General features: G+C 40.0%; 1 protein-coding gene across 8 annotated transcripts in view; it reads left to right on the top strand.

The window, feature by feature from the left end:
- ENOX1 (ecto-NOX disulfide-thiol exchanger 1) overlaps positions 1 to 23,978 on the top strand; it is a 352,618-nt gene that overhangs the window by 130,086 nt on the left and 198,554 nt on the right. Inside the window, exon 1 of one of the 8 annotated variants that reach the window (XM_086881223.1) lies at positions 14,220 to 14,418. The exons of the other annotated variants lie outside the window; for them this stretch is intronic. The gene's annotated coding sequence lies outside the window, so the exon portion shown is untranslated. Of the gene's footprint in view, positions 1 to 14,219; positions 14,419 to 23,978 lie in introns of those variants that run through there. 8 annotated transcript variants of the gene reach the window in all.

Below are 23,978 nucleotides of genomic sequence, written 5' to 3'. Positions count from 1 at the left end.
TATATTGCTTTCCTGAGAAGAGGGAATGAAAGGAAGGAAAGAACCTTGCCCATAGTCTGTAAATTAAAAAAATATAAGATAAAAGGTTATCCAATGTTTTTGTATTTAAGTGAAACAACAAGAAATATTTAAAAGCAAGAATAAGGAAATATACTGAGCTTGTTCTGAAAATGTTGCTTAATGATATACAAATAATCACTCGGATTGCAGTGTTTGAAATGAGTGTGGTTTATGATCTAAAGTCTAAAGATCATTAACCGACATCTGCTAGTTTCTGCAAACAGTGCTGAAAAAAGCCCCAAATATAAACTCTTTCAGTTAAATTGCCCTTTTTATATGCTGTAAGTAATGGGGAGAGAACCGTAGGGAAGTCTGGAGGTGCTGCTCACATTTGGGTAAAATGACTTTATTCTCTGCCATTCAGAATTGACATAGAAAGATTACTTTGTTTCCCTTGTAAACAAAAAAATGGTTGTTTTTCTTTGCTTTGCTTACTTCTTTTATTTTAAATGGGCTCAGGCAGCCATGAAGGCTTTTAGACAGGACATTTGGCCCATGGGGCTGGCAGCACTGACATGAAAGCATTGCTTACTGACCTTAATCCCTGATAGTGTAGCTCTCAGTTAGAGTGCTCAGCATTCCCACGTGGAGCTGCTTCCTCATAGCTGTGCTCACGTGGCGGTGTTCCTCGACACACAAGGTACCCTGCTCACCTTGGTGCAAGGTACTGCTGGGTGCCAATTCCTCCCAGAGGGGGAGATTCTGTGTGTGAGATGTGCCAGCGTGTGGGTGTCCCTCCTGGCTGTCCTGTTTGGGTACTGTAGGCATAGAAGTTAGGATAAATCAGATGAGTACCGCTGTGCTTATAGTTTGTGCTTGTAATATGTAAACATGCCATCTTCCAAAACTTCTGCTCATAAGGTATCTTTATATTCAGAGGCTTTTCCAATGAACTTGTCAGGCTGTGTGTAAGAGGAAGGCTTTTTAGGATCAGATCCCTTAAAAAAGATGAGATAAAAGTGCATCAGTGAGCACGATGGATGAAATTTTCAGAATGCGGGCATCCTGTTGAGCTCTGTTTTGCCATTGTTGGCTTATATGTTCCTTCTTTCATGTGAAATGCATTACAAACATCTCTGCCAGAGGCCTTTTTTTTTGGGGCTGATCTGAATTTAAGGTCAGCCACTTAAAAATGAGATTGAACAAAGGCGATGAAATTATGCCAAGTGAGGTTTTTCAATTACCTGTATTTTTTAAAAGGAATCTACCTGGAAGGTGGCACTTAAGTTGTTATAGTGGCAAACAGATATCATTACTGAAAATTCAGCAAACAAATGTCTACAGACACAATATGATCTGCGCACAGCATCACCCATCAGTAAATGAAAGCAGTTAGGGTAGCTGGTTCCTCAGTGAAACAGAAAATGCTTTGGCTTTCCTTTACTGGGGAAAGGAGCATACTTTGGGCTGGTAACACAGCAGTCAGTGCACATCTGATTCCCAATGTAACTTTCCCTAATGAGGTTTATTTATGTCCCAGCTCTCTGCATGATCACCAGTCATTAAAGTCATTCAGGAGTACGTGTGCTTAGGGGTTTTGCAGAGATGCTGATAATGTATAAACAGGAGTTAGTGGAGCTCAGCAGCATTTGGTTGAATTTTTCAGTTTAGTGTTTTGACATGTGGGCCCTTGTAAGGGGTTTAACCCTGGTCTACTCCAGTTCTGTAAAGCGAGGCCAAATAATTACTGTCCACAAAGCAGACTTAACCCAGGCATTAATTTATTGATGGTTTGGGAGCTCCTTGCAATGACACTGGAGGATGTTGAAAACAGCCTAAACTATACCAATATATATTTGAAAGAGAAACTCTTTTCAAAACTTTTATTGAAAGTTTAAGAGGAAGTTACAGAAATAAGCAATGTTTACATTTTATTAGGCTAAACTTGAAATATATAAGCCTTCTGAGCAATATACGTGCCTTTGGCTATAACAGAAGGTGTTCCTGCATACATCAGTCTGGACTCAGGTGTCATTTTCTCTTAGGCAACTGGGAAATAAGCTTTCTCTTCTCCATGATTCAGGGTCCTGCAATTCAAGGAGAAAAAGGGTTTCAGAAAGAGAAATGACAGCTCTTTTTATTTTCTATCAACATTATCACACCTGAAAAGGTCAGGAAATTTGAGATTGTCTGTAATGATACAGATTGTAATGCTGACTCAGGTGAGCTAACAAGCCTATAGAAGGCAGTGGATTTGTGCTGACATAGCATGGACAGCCTTGGGGCTATATATTTAGCCATTCTTGGCTAATTAATAGTCTAAAATTTCATTTTTATGTACCTTTGGACATGTACTGCTGGGGAAATGTCAAGATGAGCATGGAGGGAGACTGGATTCATCCATGTGATTTGAAAAGGCTAGGAGCTGAGCTTCTCTGCTCGGCTGCTTTAGGTGGACAGGCAGGGCCAACTAGACATGCCCAGACAACATACCTGGACCAACCTTTGTCTTCTTAAATCTCTTGTTCTTCCAGGAGAGATGGATTTTTAATTGGTCATTGTCCTGCTACCTGAACAGGATCAGATGAATTTCTCCGTTCAGGAATCACAGAGCTATGTGCTGTGAATTCTAATGTGGAAAACTCACTGTGCAGGAGCCAAAGAAAAAGAAGTGCTAAATTAAAAAAGCTTCTAACCTGATATAAATAATCTTTGTTGCCAGTCACTGCACCATATCATGGATCAAACTTGTTTTTTTTCTAACAAACATTTGGGTAAGCAGCTTAGAATATGTAGATGACATTGGAAATCACTCCTGAGTGGTTTGTTGAGTTGTTTTTTTTTTTTACTTCTTTCTGAGGTTCTTATTTTAAATCCACTTGTAAGTCACCAGTGTCATAAACAAAATATTTCATTATTATACTAAAGGAAGAAAAGTGCCCTTGGCCTGTGATCACATTGACCAAGATTTTATGGTGGAATTTTAAATCCCCTTACCACAAGGATTTGTAATTTGAAATATAGATGCAACCTTGGAATGTACAGTTTCAGCTTTGTTGGCTGTGATAAATATGAGCCGTAAAGTAAACCTGTGCTCTCAACCAGATTGGATCAAGCATCATTGCTGAAGATCCTTTGCCATTTTTCTATGTTTCTCTTCCAAGCATCTGGCTGGATCACTGTTTTCCATTTGAAGGTTGTATTTTTTTCTCAGGCTGAGGTTAAGGAATTGTCACACCCCAAGGGGAATCTTTTGTTTTATTTTTTAATCTATCTTCCTGTAGCTTTATTTCTGCAGCAAGTGGTTTCAGTAATCCATACTGATGAGTTGTCTGCTCTCCAGGTAGGGTTGACAGGTAGATTTATGAACCAGGAGAAGATAATCTGCTTCCACAAGGGGTCACTGGTAGCAGTGCACACAGCAACTAGTTTCTGCCATGCTTCTGTAAAGGGCAGGTTTAGACAAGACTCCCATCAAATGGAATAAAAAAGGAAAGGGAGTTCTTACTCTTTAGAAGTACACTTTATGTACTTTACAAAGAGAAGGGGCAAGATAGTTAAATGAGAATGCTTTTAAGGATTTATTTCCTTTCAGTAGTCAGGTAGCCAGGTGTCAGAAGACAGAAGTCCCCTGTGCCCTCCCCATCTGAGCTGGGACTTCACCGTTCCCTGCTGGTAGGGGGTGCTTGGCTGATGTTGCTTCAGAGTCTGAGTCTTAAAGGCCATGAGGATTGCTGGAGCTATGAGAATGTAACAGGAAATTGTTAATTCATCCATAGAGTCTGTATGAGTAATTAAAACAATTCTCCTGAAATTCATGTGCCTGCCTGCCTATTGTTAAAAGAGGCTGCCACAGGGTGTAATTTTAGGACACTTCCCTCCTGGTTTCTTTGTGTGCAGTCAGCAAAGGTTCCTGGTGTCAGGGGACAAATCTCCCTTGTAATTTTTCAGTCTGCCTGAAAAATCACCTTTGGAGAGAGGCAACCCCATTAACAGGAATTAATGGAGCCCTTTCTGTAGGCAGGGTTCTGCCCAGAGTGCTGGTGCTTGTAAAAACCAGGATATTTCATGAGCATGTTATTTCTGTGTTCCTGAAGCTTTATTTCAAATTTGATTGTCTCGTGGTACATGTAGCTCTCCAGCACACTGAAAAATACCAGGCGTTTTTTGTCTTGTTTTGGCATCCTGTCTGTGTGCAGCTCCCAGTCCCCCAAGGATAAACAGAGGGAAGCTTTGTTCTGCTATCTGGTGATAATTTTCTAAAGGTCAATGTTGTCATCCCTTTTACAGGAAATCTTACCTGTCAACGGCTGCCCAAAATGACTAAAATATATTTCTTTGCATTTCACCTTCACTGAGGGTTTCCATGCGAAGCATTGGCTAAGCTTTTTTGCATTCAGATATGCTATGGATTAATTTATTCTTTTAAACAATGTTCTGCCTTTACAATCATTATCTCTCTTGCTCCTTGCCTGCCATTCACACCAGTTCTAAAATTCCTGGAATGTATAGCACAGATTCCCAACATAATGCTCTAATTGCTGATATGGTGAGGTATTTTTTTCTCCTCTTTTCTTTTTCCTGGAAGAAGAACAAATTTAGTATTCATGCAAGGTGAACAGACTGTAACTCCCAACAGCACAGTTTTATCTTTAGCATTTAGAGATGAATTTTAGAGCTGGTCATTTCGAGGAATAAGTTTCTCATCAGAGAAAATCCTCATTGCCATCACATGCCATTTTGACATGTATCTATGATGTTCCAGAAGGACTTTGTCTGCTTCTGCATTCCCATTCAGCACTGCCCAGTGAGGGGAACAATCTCACACTGCCTGACATAATCACAGCTGCCCAGTCCTCTTAGCCAAATGGGAGCTTCAGTCACCTCTCCATTCCTTAGGAACAGATGTTTTCCTCTGAGGAAAGGAAGAAGAGGTGGGGAAACACACCAGCTGCTTTCAATTGTGGAAGGATCTATCTAATCCAGGCTGGAATTTCTGGTCAGAACCCATGAGTGCTTGTCCTGGGAACTATGACTAATTTGTACTTGAGTGCACACCACTCACCTGAGATTTGTAGTGGCAACTGGCAGGTTGCAGACTTCAACAAAAGGTTTTTGCAAAAATCTTGAACAATTGAAATTGCTAATTTCACTCCAATGCAGATTCCTTTGGTTCTCTTCTAATTAGCGTGCTTTTGTGGGATGTGAATATTGCTTTTTGCTCAGCTCTAATCATATACCAGGGTTTGGGCTAGAAGAAGTAATAAATAAATAAGAAACAATTTAGAATTAAATAAACATTTATCTCCTTGAACTGGTCAGAGAGAAATTAATTGTTTTATTCTTCTGATCTACTAATTACATGTACAGACAAGCCCATGTAAGCTTTTCCTGCATGCTCTATCATTAAAGAATGGATTACTTTGGAATTAAATTACTGTATTTCCATCTAAGGTCTCAGTGGGTCAGGGTGGTTGGCAAGATTTATAGGCTAAAAAGGAGGAAGCCAATGGATGTTGGTGCTTAAGAAATATATTGTTCTGCTGAGGGAGTTATCCTTTCCTGAGAGTCTGGATTGCTCTTTTTCTCATTCTTACCATCTTTTTTGCACCCTTGCACTGCCTGGACATTAATTCTAAATTCCTGTGGTTTTTTGGCAGTTCCTACCCTTTCAACCACCAGGAAAAATAGTGTCAATTGTATGTTTTCCAAGTCCCAGCCTCACAGGGAAATGCAAGGGATCATGATGACAATGCCTCATTTTCTAGGATGAGATCTTTCCATGGCCCTGTTCTGTCTACAATGGGGCTTTGTGTTTGCTGGCAGTGAATACACACACAATTTCTTTCTCCCTGCCGTAAGTATAATAACTGTCTTCCGCCTCTTCCTCTGGCTACATAGAAAAGTGGATAAGAGTGGAGAAGTGAGAAAAAAGTTGACAAAAAAATTGTTCATTGAAGGTGAGATTCACAGGCAGAAAAGACAGTAGATGTCACTTTTGGGTCAGCAGCACAGAACAGTGATTTTAGAAAGAGGGAACAACTCTATTCTTTTCAAAATGGACAGATAATTTTAGGCATCCAGGTTTTTTTCCACCCTATCATAAGAGGTCTTTTCTCAAATTTTGATTTCATAATTAGAAAATATATGTAACTATGGTACAGCCTGAAAAGCTTCAGTAAACACAGAAAATTGCAGGTGTAGATTATCTTATCACCTTTCCAGGTACAAAAATGCTATATGCACAAAAAGAAAAAATTGTAGAGATGTGAAATGTAAGTGATCACTTAACAAAAATTAAATACGTAAATACCTAAATTCATGCTGATTTCTAATCAACACTTTGTTTGGGCAGCATGCAAAGGAAAACCAGGAAATCATAAGCACTATTTGAGACTTGCTTCTCTAAGCCATATTAGTTGCATTATTACCATAATTAACACGTTCTCTAATCGAACCAAATACACCAGAGATTGCTCCACGTTCTGGGCTTTGGGACAAATTACTCCTCTGTATGAAAGCCAGCAAAATGCAGAGTTTTTTCTGTCAGTCTCAGGGGTGTCAGCATTCCCAGCGATGGTCAAGGAGCTTTTGCAGGACTGGATCAGAGCCAGGGTTTTACGAGAGGAGCTGCACATCCCTCCCTCGGCGCGGTCCTGACCTGTTCTGCCGCACAGCGGTGCAGGAGATGCAGATCTGGTTTCTGTGTCAGCAGTGCAGATTCACCAGTCACCTAAGGCGACAGTGTAATAATGAAAACACATGCACCAAGCAAGCAGGTGAATTTTACTTGGCCAGAACTCAGCAGATCTTTTGGAGGGCCCACCAGCCTCTCCTTTCCCGTGTGCAATTTGCCCTTGAGACTCGCCAGTTTTCCAACCGGGCAGTTGTGTGCAGAAAATCTCAGTAAGAGTTTGGTGACTTGTACAGCTCCATCAAGTTTAGCTGAATAGCTATTTACAGAGAGAGTGAATGAGTGAATAGCTGCCAGACAATTTGTAATGTGTGTTGCTGAAAAGCAGAAGATAAGACAGCATTTCCTATCATAATCTACTAACTCAGACGTGTTTAATCTTGCCATGTTTTTTTTCTGGTGAACGAAGAATGTTGTAGGAGAGGATGGAGAGGTGGCAGAGAACACTGTTCTGACCTTGAATCGGCAACTGTATATTTATCTGAACTTACATTTTTTGCATGCTGTTTCTCCATGTGAGTGGCTGCTGTCACAGGAAAGGGGGAGGCAGAAAGCTGCATGATGGTGAATGGGCCATGAGAGGTTCTCTGTTATTTTGTTGTCCACATCTCTGGGAATCCTGCTGGTGGGAAATTTTTCTGAATCACAGATGTCTGCCTGCCCAGGCTGAACCTCACACAGCTATCTGGAGAGGGGAAAAAGAAGGGACTTTCATAGGAACACAGGAAGTAACACATAATTTGGGTGTCCTTGAGTTCTAAACTGGCTGTAAAAGTAGCTGAGAGAAAGGATGAAGGAAGTTGGAAAGAAATTAAGAAATCCTTTGTCATATAATATCTTGTCATATAATCTTCACAGTCTCATTATCTAATATATACAGTCACAAAATCACAGAATCTGATGGAGGCTGGAAGCACCTCTGGGATCATGTAGTCTAGCCCCTCTGCTCATAACAGAGCTGTGTCCAGTCAGGTTTTGGGTATCTCCAAGGATGAGGACTCTATGACCTCTCTGGCCTACCTATGCCAGTGTTCATCCAGTGTTCAATATAGTTAAATATATAGTCAATATAGTTAAAAGGTGTTTGGTTTTTGGTTTTTTGTTTTTTTTTCAGGCAGAATTTCCTGTGTTTCAGTATGTGCCCTTTGCTTATTATCCTATTTCTGAGTACCACTTTGAAGAGTCTGGCACTGTTTGCTTGACCTTCCTCAGATATTTATATACGTGGATAAAAGATCCCCTTGAGCCTACTCTTCTCTGGACTGAAGAGTTCCAGCTCTCCTCACAAGCTAGATGCTCCATTCCCTTCATCATCTTTCTGGCCTTTTTCTGGACACACACCAGCAAGCCCATGTTGCTGGGCTGCCCAGAACTGGACATGATACACAAAAGGCAAAACAGTTGAATGCTTCAGATTTACCTATGTAAAGCATTTTTTTAATCTTTTCATCTTAATTCTGTATGATGAGGGTTTACATTTACTTATCTGGCCTGATATGGAAAGAAAGTACATCTTGAGGGTCTTGACCAATGCTACAATTACACAGAGACAGCCTCAAAATTAGTTTAGGTCCCTCAGGGCAATGTCCTATTGAATTCTGAAACTCTCCAAGAGTGGTGATTCCACAGGCCTTCTAGACCCTTATGCCAGTACTGCATCACTCTCATTAGGGAGAAAATTTTCTGTGTCTAGCTGCAATTTCCCTTGGTACAACTAGTGATTGCTGGCTTTTGTCTTTGCACTGTGGACTCCAAGAAGGTGTGGCTTCACCCTTGCTCTAACCCAGCTCCTTTAGCCTCTGCTTTTGTGCCAAGTGCTCCACCTCCTGCTCTCATAGTTGATTTCTGCTGTACTCACTGACAGTATCTTTCTTGCACTATGAGCTTCAAAGCTGGACACATCATCCCAGATGTGGCCTCATGAGGGCTGTGTAGAGGGGAACAACCACTTTCCTTGGTCTGAAAGCTGACCCACGTAATGCTTGGCCACATAATGTGTATTGGCACGGACTGTGTCCTCCAGTAATTGTTGCTTGAAATTTCTGTTTTTAGTATGCTACCTTAGTTTAGGTCTCTCTAAAGTTTTTCTCAAGACTCTCAGCTGATAAATAAAAGTTATCTGCAGTTTCCACTGTCTTGTAGCCCTCCCCACACAAATGCTTTTCTCTTCTGTCATATATTTATGATATGTCATAAGACAAGAGGAAATCTCAAAGGAACTGTTAATTATTTTTTTCCAAGATGGAAGCTATCAATTAAACATTATTCCTTTTTTCCTGTATCCTGCTCATTTTTCATCTGTGACATTATCCTTCATTCATTCATGGCTGATTAGTTCCTGTATTAGCTTCTTTTATAACAACCCATCAGAGACCTGTTGGAGGTTGTCTGCTGCATTACTGTAGGATGTCAGCCATAGACAAGGATAAAAAGATACTGGTAGATGCTGCACAAACAGACAAAGAAAAGTTTGCAACCATGTGAAACAGCTTCATTTTCAGATTAAGTGTTGTGTGTCAGTGTATCTCAGTATGCTCCTGGTTACTTTGGGAAGAGACTTCATGGGGTGTTTCCCTGAGTTTCTGATGTCGTACATGTCCTGTCTTGCAAAATGAGCCTTAACAAAAGGACATCGCAGACAACCATTAGAGCCCTCAACTCTCTCATTGTTTCGTGCATGTCCCCTCTTGATACTGAAGTCACTAGCATGACACTGGTAAAAACACTGATATGCTCAAGCATATCTGTTGGCAAAAGGGTTTTTTTGGCCAAAAGGTATTCCTAGGGACAGGTTGAGGGGCTGCAACAAAGTAGTTTTTTTACAGAGACTTTTGACAAATGTGACAGTCTCAAGAGACACTACAAAGTTGGAAAGTGATGAGTAGAAGCAGGAACTGCCGACTGTTCAGGTGTGAGTTGACTTTTGGATGCTGAATAGAATGAGCAATAAGGTGGAAGAGTCCTTGAAAGTGAAAGCCAGTTGATTGTTTGATATGAAAAGGAGCCAGGAAGATGAGTGAAAAGAAAGCCAGGCTGGGGAATGATCTCTGCAGCAGCACTGTGGATCAATACACCATCAGGGCATGAATGAGTTTGTCAGTGGCCAGGAAAAGGATGTTGGAGTAATTGAGACATGATGTGATGAGAGCCTAGATAAGAATTTAACAGCAGGACTGGGAGTGAGAGGTGCGTCTGAGATATGTTAATTGGAAGGAATCTGCAAAACCTTTGGTACATCCACACAGCAGGGAGGGTTCTGAGTGCAGTGCTGCAGCTGGTGAGGATCAGCCTGAAGAAGTTTCTCTCCAGACAGCACAGCAGCCATAAGCAGTGAAGGAAGGTGTGGTGATGTGGGCTGGCTGTACTCAAGATGAGCTATCATGACTTCAGGTGTGGCTGCCACTGGATTTCACTGCTCTTCTGCTCCACACCTGATGCAGGTGGAAGCTTCTAAGCTCTCAGAAATTGTTCCTGTCTTTTTTCTTTTTGTTTTATCCCTTTGAGCTCTTTGGCCCCTATGCACACGAGTAGTTGAAGTTTCCAGTTCCTAGGGTTTGGCAGCTTCTCAGATCTCATTGTTTCCTGCATGTCCCCTTTCTTTCTCTTGATACTGAAGTCACTAGCATGACACTGGTAAAAACACTGGTAAAAACTTCTAACTTCTTCCAGAATGTTTTCAAATTCTGGAAGATATAATTTGGCCAGTTGAATAACTGTATGCAGGAAATTAAAAAGCAAAGCCCAGACAACCTCATCTCCCCAAGGCAAACAAACAAACAAAAAAATCAACCAAAAACATTGCCAAAGATGGAAAAACGGATCTCAGTCCTGCAGGATGTTAGATTGGGAGGCAGGGGTGAGGGGGTAGGAAGCACAATATGACATAGACACTATTTCCCAGTAGCTTTAATTTAGCTCCAAGTCTTCTTTCCAAGTCACTTATCTCATTAAAATCTGTCGCATGCCCTTTCCCAAGGCCCATTTGGGGCATTTTTGTAGGAGCAGCACAATGCTTTGGGGGGAGGCACAAGCCTGCCCACATTGAAGTGGGAGCTCTGCAAATGACTTTAAGTCATTTGGCTTCAAGACACACAGGGCTGAGCATTACCCACCACGCCAGCTGAAATCATGATCCTCCTCTAACAGGCAAAAGCTGCCTTTCTTAAGGAACAACAAAAGTTCATAAATACAGCCTCAAGGTTAATGCTTGATTTTGTTTACAGCAACATAGGAATTATTTTATGTTCTGCACATATGTGACACACCTACTAAACATGAGGATTCTTACTAAGGTAGAAACTTGAGACATATGAGTAAGACTGGATTACTCATAGGGAAAATCAGAGTTTAGAAATCCTTTGTGACATCTGCCATGCATTGTTTTTCAAAGAAATCTGAAAACTTTGAATTAACCTTGGTACTTTAACTACAGTTTCTAGGGAGCTGCAATAAAGGTTGTGCTCTAATACTTTTTAGAATGAGCAAGTGGAAAAAAAAATCAGCTGGAACAGAGGGTTGCAGCAGCACGAGAAATGTCGCCTGTGACATTTAAGCTCAATTTAATCTGCTGTGACACTAGTAACATTTGTGGTGACTTAGGGGAGAGGATGTTTGCAGTGGTGGGTGGGATCACAGATGTCATCTGATTTTAAGGCTAATGTCTTGGATGAACCATCTTCTCATGACACTGACAGGGAGTTTTTTACTGAAGCACAGAAATCCTGGTAATGCACAATTTGTCACTTGAATACTTTAGTCCAGTGTGGCTGATGCAGTACATATATTCCATTGCTGCTCAGCAACATGTGAAAATCTTGTTCAGGGAAATTCCTTCTCACATGCAGTGATGATCAGATCTCCTGACTGTTCAATTCTTTATCCATGACCTCTTTCTATGATACATATCAGTGAAAACCAGACAGGGGACACCAAATAAATTTTGTGATTAATTCTTGCCAGAGTATCTGTCCTATAAGAAACACAATTAAACCCACTCCTAATCCCTGAGCTATGCATTCTGCAGGGCTGATGCAATTTCAGCCGATAACATAAATGGATTGTAATGAAATTCACATGTAGTCAAGACAGGGCTTTCTGCTTTGTAAACAGAGACACCAGCTCTTTTGGTGGGCCAGTGTTTTAGGAAGATGTTTGGTACTTCTGCTTCAATTGTTTCTACATTGCTTTTTTACACTTCTTCCTTACAGTTCTGAAGCTTTGCAATAGATGTGGGCTTCACTCTCAACCCTGACGTTTTCATTTTTTAAACCTAAGACTCAGCAGCATTTGGCTTTGTCCTAAGTCGTAAAGAAAAATAAAAAAAAAAGAAGGAAAATGAAACCTAAACCAAATCCAGGATGAAGTCTGATAAATTCTTTGTAATGTATAATTTCAAATATAAGAGTCAGCTGTCATCATGTGGGATTATTTTTCTTAAACTCTGACAGCTTTACATGTAAGAGAAGAATTAGATTTCATTTTGCTAGACTTGGCCTATGCCATTTCATTTAGCAAGCTAACAAAAACAACTGTATATGGTTGGCTTACACATGCACACATTTTGATGACTGGATGATGTAATTTATTTAATATACTGCTTTTGGTAAAATGTGTGTTTGTTGTACTCCTTTTGATATTTTGATTGAGTTTGATATTTTGTTAACAAGGAAAAAAATGGAAAGAGTGAGTAAAGCTGTTAGTTCTGTTTGGGAACTGGTGTGCTGTCTCAGTTTTGAGTTGCTCTGGGGGAATTAATTTGTGTCTGCTGGAACTGAGCCCAAAAGTATCTTTTAAATTACACCAGTACATCACCTGTTCTTCGCTAGCAGGAGTCCCAGCAGGACTTGGCGCGTTGTGTCCATCCGGCTGTGGCGCACACACCGCTGCTTTGGGAATCTCCCCACTGCCTCTGGCACGGCAGTCCCTCCTAAAGGCATCCCTGTTCATTACCCTGTAGCCTTCACTTGGTCTGAGGAAATGGAGTAGGAATCTGATATAGCTGTCTTCTGAGAAGAAACAAATGGTTTTTCACATCTCTTTTCCTTCTGTCTACATCTCTTTTGGGGTCTGCCATAAGGACAATAAAGGTGACTTTTCAGAGGAATCTAACTCTCTCAAAAAAGTCAACCCAGTGCATGCACTCTGAATAAAGGTGGCAGGATGTCCTTAGCTGAGGGCCATTTTCCAAGCTAAAGGAAGCAAATATAAACATAAAAAGCCAAGTATGACTTAAACCAGACAAAAAACAATAACCCAAACAAAAAAAACCAAACAAAAACAAAACAAAAAAAAAATCCTCCAAAAAATAAAAAGAAAAACCCAAAAAAACTACAACAAAACAAAAATCAAAAAAAAGAAATCTGCAAAACCCAGGAGATGGTCAAAAAGTCCTTCTTTTTTGAGTCTGTGCTCATGAGCCAGACAATTATATTGAAGATTTAGAGCCCAGAAACTTGTTATTGTTATTATTAACCATGGGCTTTTGTTTACTGGAGTAGATAGCAGCATCACAGATTTACCAAATGGTCAGGTCTTAAACTGGTTTAATGCCTTGGTAAGGATAGGCTGGAACCTCTATTCCATACTTTAAAAACAGAATTGAAATCGATGTGTAAATCTGTGACTGAGTTAACAAGGGCCCCAAATTGTGTTCACAAGAGCCATACAGTCCCAGGGAGGCACATTAAAACCCTGAGGTGCAAGGCTGACAGAGTGAGACCTTTCCTGTGTATTTAGAAATCTGTTACATTTTGATGTGATTTTTCTTTTTTTTATAATTAATAAAAAGGAGATGGATAATTGCATCAGAAAAAGCCATTTATTGTCATGTCTGGGCAGCACAGGGGGTACATGATAAAGGTTCAGGTTTGCAGGATTGCAGCTCCGGCGTGCCAGACCCATCCAGGGTGGTCACTGCATGCTTGGAGTCAGAACCATGCCACTGTGCTACAGTTGTGGTAGAGGCTTTTAAAAATCACACTCAGCAGTCTGTGCTCCCCACTGCCATCTCCTCTCCCAGACAAAACCCTGTGAGCTTGGGCACAGATAATAAATACATCATTCACTGAGACATTCAAAGCAGGACTGATTGCCTAGAGACTGAATGTGAATGCAGACACAGATCCTGCTGACAGGCTTGAATTACACAAGGTAAGACCCAGCAAAGCCTGGAATTCTTGTGGTTTTAGTCAGTGGTTCTCCCAGAAATGCTGAGAGCAGGTGAGTAATTGAAGACATATGATCTAGTATAGTGAGTACAGAGTTCTCCAGAAATTACTTCTGTCTGAGGAGAAAAAACAGCAAAGAGCTGCATTTCCCTCCTTACTGACACAGCAGTATGGGCAGGACACAAAGTAAATGTGACACAATTGCAAGGAGCAAGCCACCATCCCTGCCTGAGGTTCTTCCAAGTCTGCACAAACGTTTGCAGTTCCCTGTGCAGCACATTCCAGGGCAGAGGCATTGCCTTGCTGGTGCAAGGCATATGATAACAAGGACTGAGCTAACCCAAACATCTCTCCTGGTCCCTTTCAGTCAGGTTCAAGCTGTGCTTCCCTACACACACCTCACCAGAGCTGAGGAGCTGCCCACAAATCCCCAGCTCTGCCTGTGCTCTTGCATCCTCTGGGAATCCAGACACAATTCCAAATGTCTCTGAGAGGTTGTTCTGGATGAAGAAGTTGGTACAGTTTTATCAGCTTTGCAGGAGTGAGTTTGTATTTTTGGTAAGAATACTTTTCTTTTAGTATCTTTTTATTTTTTTGTCCCTCTCTTCTCTGTTCCTCATTCCTGCCTAAGCTGAAAAAAGCCACATTATATCTGAGTTCTACTCTGCAGAGCATGGATTTGAAATTAGCAGAATGAGTTAGTCCACTCCTAGTTTATTAAAAACTGTTTTTCTGGGACTGATAAGGAAACCAATTAAAAGCCATGAAGTCTATTTTCATAATAATGCTAAATGGGACACTTCATAAATTGAAGATCCACCATGCAAAAAAAAAAAAAAAAAAAATGTATTTTAGTTTAATAAAATGAGTCCAGAATTCTTTAAAGAGTAGAGTACTAACTTTTTTTTTCACTTGTTTTGAAATTTGTCCTTAATTCTTGCTCCTTATTTAAACAAACTTCCTCTGCACAGCCAGGAGGCAGTGCAACAGCTGTTCTGTGGGCTGAAAGCAATGGGATATTTGCTTGAGGACATGGCAGAAGAGGGCCAATTGTATGCAGTGAACAAATAATTTATTAAGTTGGCCTCATTTCTTCTTTGTCATTTATCTGTGAAGAGAACATAACTTCAGCAGTGCTGTTTGTTTTTCAGAGTTTGACACATGGAAACTTAAATAAACAAATGCTGAATTTCTCCTGAAAGTTAATCACTTACACAACTAGGTATTCAAACATATTGGTTTTGCTCTTTTAATTGGATAAGTGGTACTGGTTTCTGTCTCCTAGCTGAATAGGAGTTACTGACCTCTGGGATAAATTAATGTGCAAAAGTCAAAATGCATTTTCTGTAGGATTTCTGCTGAATAATTTTAGAATTACAGGCACAGAATTATTTTTTAAAGATTTGGGGAATGGGAAGCAGACTGGAAAGAAATTAGCAAAATAAAAAAATAGTCAAAAGTTTATTTCCCCGCTTTAGACAAATGTGTGAAGAAAGTTAGTTGTTTTGACAATCTCTATTATTTAGCCATATTACTTAGTAGATATGATCACTGCTTTACAGCAGTTTTAAAGTTAAAACAAGAGAGCTTTATTGATACTGTCTGTAGCAGTGTTATAACTTCCACTCATGTCTAAATGCGGTGTGCATATTAAGTGCCTATTCTGGTAGCAATAAAGATGGTTTAGTAAAATTTATATTTTGATGTGCATGGAAGTAAATCAGCAGAAGATTGAGTGAACTGAAATGTGTAAACTTTTCTAGCTGAAGGAACTGATTACTGAAATGCAAAACTAGTTACCTGCTTCATTAAGAACTATGAGTACAGACAATTTCTATGAAAGAAAAGCGATGGGAAGCAATTGGCTAGAGAGTGATTGCAGAGATAGTGTTGGTGCTAATTGACTTGTTCAGGATGTACACAAAATCGGATTTGCCAATCATATGTGCTTTTTGTAAATGATAATATTATGGCAATTAAAGGATAAATCACTTTTCCATGATGTTGCTGTATTAACTTAAAGTGATCATCTGGGTTTAATTCAGATCTGAGAAGAAACAATTTATTTTAAAGCGTTACCTTTCAAGTCTTATTTCTTCGTGTGCGCTCTGAGTGCTTTTTGTCTGCTATATATTGACGGTTCTCATGCTCAGACTGCTGATCCTAAGGGTGTTCATATAAACAGATGTTCCTCATATCCTGTCTGGGTTATTTTTTTCCCCCTTCTTTATAGAAGTCATAATTCTACTGTATGTAGTGCTGTAGACATTTTCATGGTGGAAAGCCACAGTGTCTTTCATAACTGCTATTTCCCATGATAGACCAAAAAGCGCAGGGATCCCATGGTGATGGATGTTCTCTGGAGGCAGCCTGAGCTGCAGCAGGAGAAAACAGACACACGAGACACCAAGGCAGTGTCTCACGTGGGAAGGACATTGTTAACTTTACGGAGAAACAGCCTAAACTGTAAAAATGAACTTACTGAGAGATATTTTACTCACTAGGTTGGAGAGAAAATTGAAATTCTCTTCTGTAAAGGTTTTTGTTTGTTTGATTTTGTTGTTGTTTGCTTTTTTTAACCCTGCGCTTCATCTATTTCGCTTTCAATTTGCTAAATTCCCTCTGCACACAGAACAATTACTTCTCTCATGTCTACATGATGGACCAGAAGGGCTTAGCTAAAAGGGAAGCTTCTCCTTGGCTTCAGACCCTGAGGGTCTGCTGTGGAGGCTAGCACTGAGAAGCTCAGGCTAATAGCTGCAGGAAGACTGGGTCTGAAAACTCCAAATCAAGAGATCAGTCATACTGAGCAGGAATCACAGAACTCTCTCCTTGGAAGTGGGCTGAAGATTTATGGATTTTTGGAGAACTTTTTTCTTTACTCTTGTAGCAGGTGGAGGAGTGATGGATTTTGTTTTAATCCAGACCTGTAGGATGAGACAAAATTGAGTTATGTTGAATTGGCTACAGAGAAAAAAAATTCACTGAGTTTGCTACAAATAGATAAAATGTTTCTCACAGTTTGTAAAAATTACAGTGAAAAATTAACTACAGCATGGAGACAGCATGACTTCTGTTTATAAATATTTGTATTTCATGCTGAGAATTCTTTCAGCTGAGTAGATGCCTTTAAAAATATCGGAAAATTAAAAAATCTGACTCCAAAAAAGTTAATTTAATAGATTAAATGTGCAAGAATTCAATTCTTCTTCATACAGGACAGAGTGGAATTGCCCATTGGACAGCTGTTCATGCAGTGTCCATGTCATTCTTCAGCCTGGTGCCCTCTGAACCCATACTCACAAGTTGACACCGTATTTTGCAAACTGGTCATTAACACTTGCCTTTGTCACCCTGGGTGCGTGAGCTGTACAGCGAGCTAAGCTGGCTGCAGGATGAATAAGTTTTTTTCAAGCCTATTTATTTTTATTTATTTTAGTAGTTCAGGTTCTCAAACAGCAGGGGGAAAAAAACCCCACAAAAATATTAACATTGTATCATTTTTCTGAACTATTGACCAAACCATGTGTTCTGATCTTCAGTAATGTTTTCACGCACTTTTCATTCATTTTCTCTCTTCCCTTCATCCTTCTCCCCTTTTTATGCCAAGCCCCCCTGACAGACTCCTTCCCCCTTGTCCTCCCAGTTCATATCCATTTTGCACATTCTCCTTTTGATGTTCTCCTCCTAAACATTAACTATTTCCTCAAGCTCTGTTAATAGGATGTTGCAGAAACTAAGCAGCATAGACTCTAACATATCCAGTGCTTTATGCTGTATGTCAAAACTGGTTGCAGATAGCTGTGAAAATCATTTGCCTTCCATATCCTACCTCCATTGGAATAGATGGCAGTGGTTTCCTTTGCTTTGATGAGGAGATACCTGATTATTTGCCTGTCTTCAAACATGCCTGGCACCACAGCAGGAGGCATGGTCCAGAAAGCTTCAGATTCTAGCCCAAGTCCAGAGCACACATCTGGAGGTTTCAGAAGGATGTGAAAGAGAAGGTTCAGCTCCTCTCTATAAATAGTGGTGAGGGAGCTGTGGTGTGGTCTGCTGTATTACAAGATGCTACTTTAAGGTGGAAAATGCAATGAGAGAGGAATCAGTTTTTCTGAAAACCTGGAGGTGCCAAGCACCTGAGAACGTGATGCTGGGTAGTGAATTGCTTTATCAATATTTTGATGGAGATGAAGCCTGTGTGGAAGGAGAAAAGTATGGAGTAGAGGTTGCTTTGTGCCTCTCTGGTTTAATTTGAAGGATTTTCAGTCATTCTAACAATCTCACCCCCTTCTGCACTGGGCAGGCATGGTTATCCCTGTTCCTGAGCAAGGAACTAAAAAGTTTGTAAATTTCAAGTGCCTTTCTAAGTCATTCCATGACACTGTAAGATTTTGTCTGTAAGATCTGGCTCACCCTTTGAGCTGATATGTTCGGACTGACATTCCAAAGCTGAAGGAACAACTGAGACGTTCCAGAGATAAGAAAATTACATAGATTTATAACATATTTAGTTTACAATTAAAACATGAAAACACAGTGTGTATTCCTATTACTTGACACAAGCAAGATGTCATGTAGAGGAAATAAAACTCTGACAAGATTAAACTTTTTTTTTTTAAATTTTGGATTTTTGCTTCAGAAGATACTTTTCCTTTAAGGTTACAATATAAATTTTATTTTTTAATACATCTTAGGTTCAATCACTCTTTCACTTTTTGACATGCTTTGCCTATTACACTCCCCCAGTGGTGCCACAGTGTTTGTCTTCTGAAGCTTGTTCCGAACCTGTGAAAAAAATGTATGTCTTTGTGTACATGGTATGATCTCTCTTTGAAATCTGTGCTGCTCCTTACACATAGAACAGACAGCAATGGAGGTGGAGATGGAAAACATGGCAGTGATCTCCCCCCTCGCTGGGCTCTATGCCTGTGGGTGACCCTCTCCATCCTGATCCTGCCTGTGAGCAGATGGTGCCAGCGCAGGGACTGGACCTGTTCAGGGAAAGGACACAAGTCCCTTCCAGCTCTGGTGGGGAAAGAGGAGGTCTGGGACATGTTCTCACAGATTTTAGTAAGGAGCAAAAGTTGTCAATGTGTTATCATTATCATCCTCTCCACTTCTGGCTGCCAAGTTTTGCAGTAGTCTCATCCCAAGTCTGTTAGGTATCTTCACATTTTTTTTGAAACCTCTAAGTGAAAACTGACTTTTCTCTTTTATCTGCTTTAAAATTCAGAGAACACCCTGCACAAAAAAAAAATGTCCAAGATTACATTCTTCTGCATAATTTTCAGTGATCTGCAGATTTTTGTGATGTGGTGGTTGTTAAAGCCTGCATTCAAAATCTTTCTCCAGAGAACACGTTCAGGTCGTGATATGGTTAAATGCTAACTAAAAATTAAGAACATTTTGAATATCTGCTTGAGAAATTTAATTATGTCATGATTTGGAATTTGTAGGCTTCAGTATCTGTAAGAATGCTACTTAATTTCCTGGAAATGCTATTAGACTTATGCTCCGATCAGCTGGAATATTTTATTCATAATCATGTGGCACTTGGTGCCCATAATTAACAATTGTGTGTCAATTTGTCAAGCACCATAAAAGACAAATGGGAAGGCAAACTGTACTCTCACTTTTGCTTTTTCAGCAAATATTTTTCATTAAAAATCCCATTTTCTAGAGGAGTTCCTGAGATTACTTTGGTATTTTAGTCATTTAAAAACAAACAGTATCTGGTTTGCAATTACATGCATTCCTGACTGGAAACACTTCTGGATACAGTACTGCAGTTTATCTTATTGTTTGTCAATAACAGAGAGGAATGTTTCTTCTGTAGGCTGTCAGAAATATCTGGCAGGTAACTAAATTGTCTCTTTCAGTTTTGGGTAGATGCTGATCTGGTGTGCTGCCTCTGTTCCTGGTCTGTCACACACAGCATTGCAAGGCGCTCAACTCCTCAGAAAATCAGGGTCTGCTCCCTTTGTCTTTGTTTTCCTCTTTTCTCTTTCATTTCTCAGTTCATTCCCAGTGATGGTAACTATGTTAATGAGGGTAGGACATGATCATTTTATTAGTTTCTGACTACCTTGACAGCAAATCACCATCAGGCATCTGAAGGATGATAATTGGAAGGAACAAACAAAATCAGTCGATGGTTCCCGCATCAGTTGCACACTTCCTGGTAGTGGCTGTCACCACACCACTTTTCTTCAGAACATAAAAAATCTCCTGTTCTGTGTAGACAGAAATCAGACTTCAACAGAGGCAAGTATAGATAGGGTTAAGGCATTTATTCTAATACGCTTCACTAGACAGTCTGGATTCCTATCCTGCCTGCTGAATCTGCCCATCTCAATACACATCTGTGGTTTCTGTAGGGAACAGGTTTGTAAACAGAGTTTATCAATTTTCTGTACTCATTTTGTATACCCATCATATGTTTTTTTGTCACAAATCCCAGTACAGAAATGCTGGCTTAGAAGCAGGGGTTCGTTTTTCCTTATTTATAGTAGGCAATACTCCTCTAGGACCTATACACATAATAAATGTAAACAAACAACCAAAACCTCCTGCAAATGGTGAAAATTGAATAGTTTGTGCATTTCCTTGCATTGTGGGGTTTTGGTTTCCTGGGTTTTTTTTGTTTGTTTGTTTGTTTTTTCTCAATTTGTTTTTCTCACCTACTTGTGTTCATTGGTTATCCCATAAAACTTCCAGTCACAGCTGTGCTGGTCAGCAGGCACAGTGCCCAGAGGATGGAGAGACTGGCAGTTCTGCTTCCACAGACAAGACAAATACCATACTAATCCTGGCTGGTGACCCTTTATAACTATTTTTCATGCCTATAGAACAAAGGAAATACGGAAGAACCTATTTTAAGGTTGGGGGTGGGGGAGGAGGAAATTCTTTTGGCTACTTGGGTGCCTTGAAAGTGGAGTTTAAGACATAGTAAGTCATGGAATTTAAATCATAGCAAGGGAAAACCAAGGGATTTATGTGGATAACCTGGGATTTGTTTCTTCATTACATTTAAGTTTTATGTATTACCTGTACTCACTTGCTGGAGCAGAAAGCAAATTCAACAGAAGGGGCAGGTGGATGTGAGCAAATTACTCTTCACTGTGAAATGGTGCATCTCAACCCTGCTATGAAGGAACCACTTGCTGGGCACAGAGTAGCCACGATTGCATGGCTCTCTCTGACTGTCAGAGCTTTTTGAAAATGCTGTTACATAAATGCCACATATTGGCTCATTCTGTGGATCCTTTTCTCACTAGGAACTGTACTAAAACTTCTAAGAGGTTTATGAAATGGGTACTGGACAGAAATATTTTTTCTAAATGGGATTAAGTCCAAGATTCAGTCTTTAAAGTTCCCTAAAATTCCTTAAACTACCACAGTCCATTTCTCATGTATCTGTACCCATATTTATTTTCTTAACACTCTTCTTTAAAATTATTGGTGCAAACTTGACTTTCCTTATTGATCTCTTTTTTTTTTTTTATCATTCTTGTGTACTTCCCCTTCTATTTCAAATGTCTTTGACTTTTCTACTCTCTCCTTTGCTTTTCACATGGAATTTAAATGCTGTGCCAACAAAGCAGTAAAGTAAAAGCTAATATTTTGATGTGATGATATTCCCCAGTGCATTTGACCCATCATTCACAATAAAGCCTTACTCCTTGCTGGATGACTCATATCAGGAAATAACTTTTTGTAATGGATGTGTTTTGTGTAAATATCCAATGGCACCTCCATATTAAAGAGGTCAGTTGTTTCTGAGAGAACACTGGCCTATATCTTTCAATAGGCAAGCTTGTCAGTGTAGTACTACAGTTGAGATTTAAACAATTTTGCCTTGAAAACTTCATTTGGAACATCCCCCACTGCCACTGTAATCACTTATCTCTTTATGCTTCTGGTGATGGATCCATGTATTTGAGGTGGATCTTAAGAGAACTGTGCAGTTATAGAGGGTGAAGATGAACTTCAGAGTGTTCTATTTTAAAGATGGGCCAGGGTGGTAGCTGTGAAGTGCCATAAATTCCACCTCACAGTGTAAGTGGACTTCATTATGTAAAATACAAATAGCACTAATCAAAACCCTCTGATATGGGGGTTTTCCCTCTGTACTTAGAAAATACTGACTTTCTCTTTGCCTAAGATTTAGGAAAGGACATTGGAAACCAGGTCTTAGCATCTTCTTTCAGAAGTGAGATGAAAGAACAGATTTGGGCTAGAGGGCTTGAACCCTCTCTTGGCACACGTAGTTCAGGAACATACAGTCTCTTGACAGAGGAATCATCTTAGAAGTGTTTGAGGTCTTTTCCTTCCACTTTTCCCATTGGAAGGCTGATTCCAAACCAAATTAATGGCTAGGAACTTTATTTGCATTCCTAGCCTAAATATATTCACAAACAACCTCTATCCATTTGCTTTGTGACACCATTACCTTTTATCTTGAATAGTTCTTTATTAATAATTAATGAGGTATTAATTAATATTTAATTGAGAGCAAACACATCCTCCCTTACCTTTCCCCTTAGCTGTTTCACTTCATTTTGCTAGACTAAACAATCTAAGCTCCTCTAATCTCCCTTGAAGGAAAAAAGCTCTCTCCAAAATGATTTTTGCAGACATTTTCTATACCTGGTCCATTTTCATTTTATGATGATGATGGCCAAAATCCAGCTTGCGAAGTACATGTGTCTCGTAAGCTCTTACAATGTGTCTCTTTTGCTGATTATTCAGTGTTAGTGCTGCTGCCCAAAATGCAAGAGAAGTGTAGTGCCAGCTCTGCAAGGTAAGAAAATGGAATAAATAGGCACAAGATCTATGTACAATGCTGTGGTACACGTGATGCTTCTAGTACTAAGAAGCAGCTTCCAGCTCTTCTGTGTATTCCACTGTGTTGGCAGGAGCTCTGGACCAAGGATGCAGGAACAAGGTAGGACATGGTATTTCACTGGGGAGATGTGCAAAAGTGGGGAGGCTGATAAGGTGGAAGCAATAATTTTTAGAGAGGTGCAGGGCACAAAAAGTGAAAGTGAGGAGGATGCTTCCCTTGGGCTCCAACCATTTTGCCATGAGCTTAGGGACCATTGCTTAGATGAAACGTTAATGCAGGTGGTCTGTAGCCCAGCTGTCTTGTTAGCTTTATCACCCTAGGATGTGTCTCTGTGGCAGGCTGCAGGATCACCTGAGCCATGTGAACACCCCAGCCACGGCGCTGGGAGGCTGCTTTCGTGTGATATTCCACCTGGGCTGATTAGCCCTTCTCACATAGCCAGGCTGATCCCAGCATCAAGGCTGGCACTTATGGTCAGCCTGACTTTGGATATCATGGCCAAGCATTGTAGGCTTAGACGATTGGCATATAAACAGAAGAAAAATCTCCCAGAGTCTGGAGTGTTTGTCAGGTACGTAAATATCTCAAGATTATTTTTCCCTAAATTATCCCTATGGGGATCGTTTATGCAGCAGTTTTATAACTAGTTTTTGCATAAAATATAGTCCTGGTACTCAGGTTATCTTTTATGTAGTCAAACATTTTATTGTTTGCATGCTAATCTAAACTCTTCATCACTGAATGCCTTCAGCAGCCGTAGTCTGGTTTTCCTATGGTGCTTTGCTTTGGAAAAGAAAATGAATGTGCTTCTACTTCTCTTAATCGTAAATCCAGTCTCCTGTTTCTTTGTTATAATTCTTTTGATGTGAACAAAACTCCAAATCCATTTTTTGTGAAATTTAAAAAGCTAGTATGTTTAAGAATGCATATGTGCTAACAATGAACCCGCTGCTTCTGGATGCTTAGTTAAAGCTGGGGCAATGTCTGTGTTGAAAGAGTTCTTTCAGTTTTAATACTTCATTCTTGATCGTGCCTGAGATACTATTTCCAGCCTTGAAGTAAGTACAGGACTTACTGTTCCAAAATGGTACAGTGATCAGTTCAGACCTCTACTTTACTTTCTTGAGCCTCTTTTTAATGTCTGATAGAAAAGTATAACCCTTGGGTAGAGGAGCCCAGATGAAAAAGAGAGCCTGAGTAAGCTAGCATTTCCAGTTTACCAGAGAATGTTGGTGTGTATCAAAGTTTAGAATGTAAGTCTGTCCCA

Source organism: Cyanistes caeruleus, chromosome 3 (genome assembly GCF_971803275.1).
Source record: "Cyanistes caeruleus chromosome 3, bCyaCae1.hap1.1, whole genome shotgun sequence".
Taxonomy (NCBI): domain Eukaryota; kingdom Metazoa; phylum Chordata; class Aves; order Passeriformes; family Paridae; genus Cyanistes; species Cyanistes caeruleus.
Note: the sequence above shows the minus strand (reverse complement) of the source record. Positions and strands in the feature narration are given on the sequence as shown.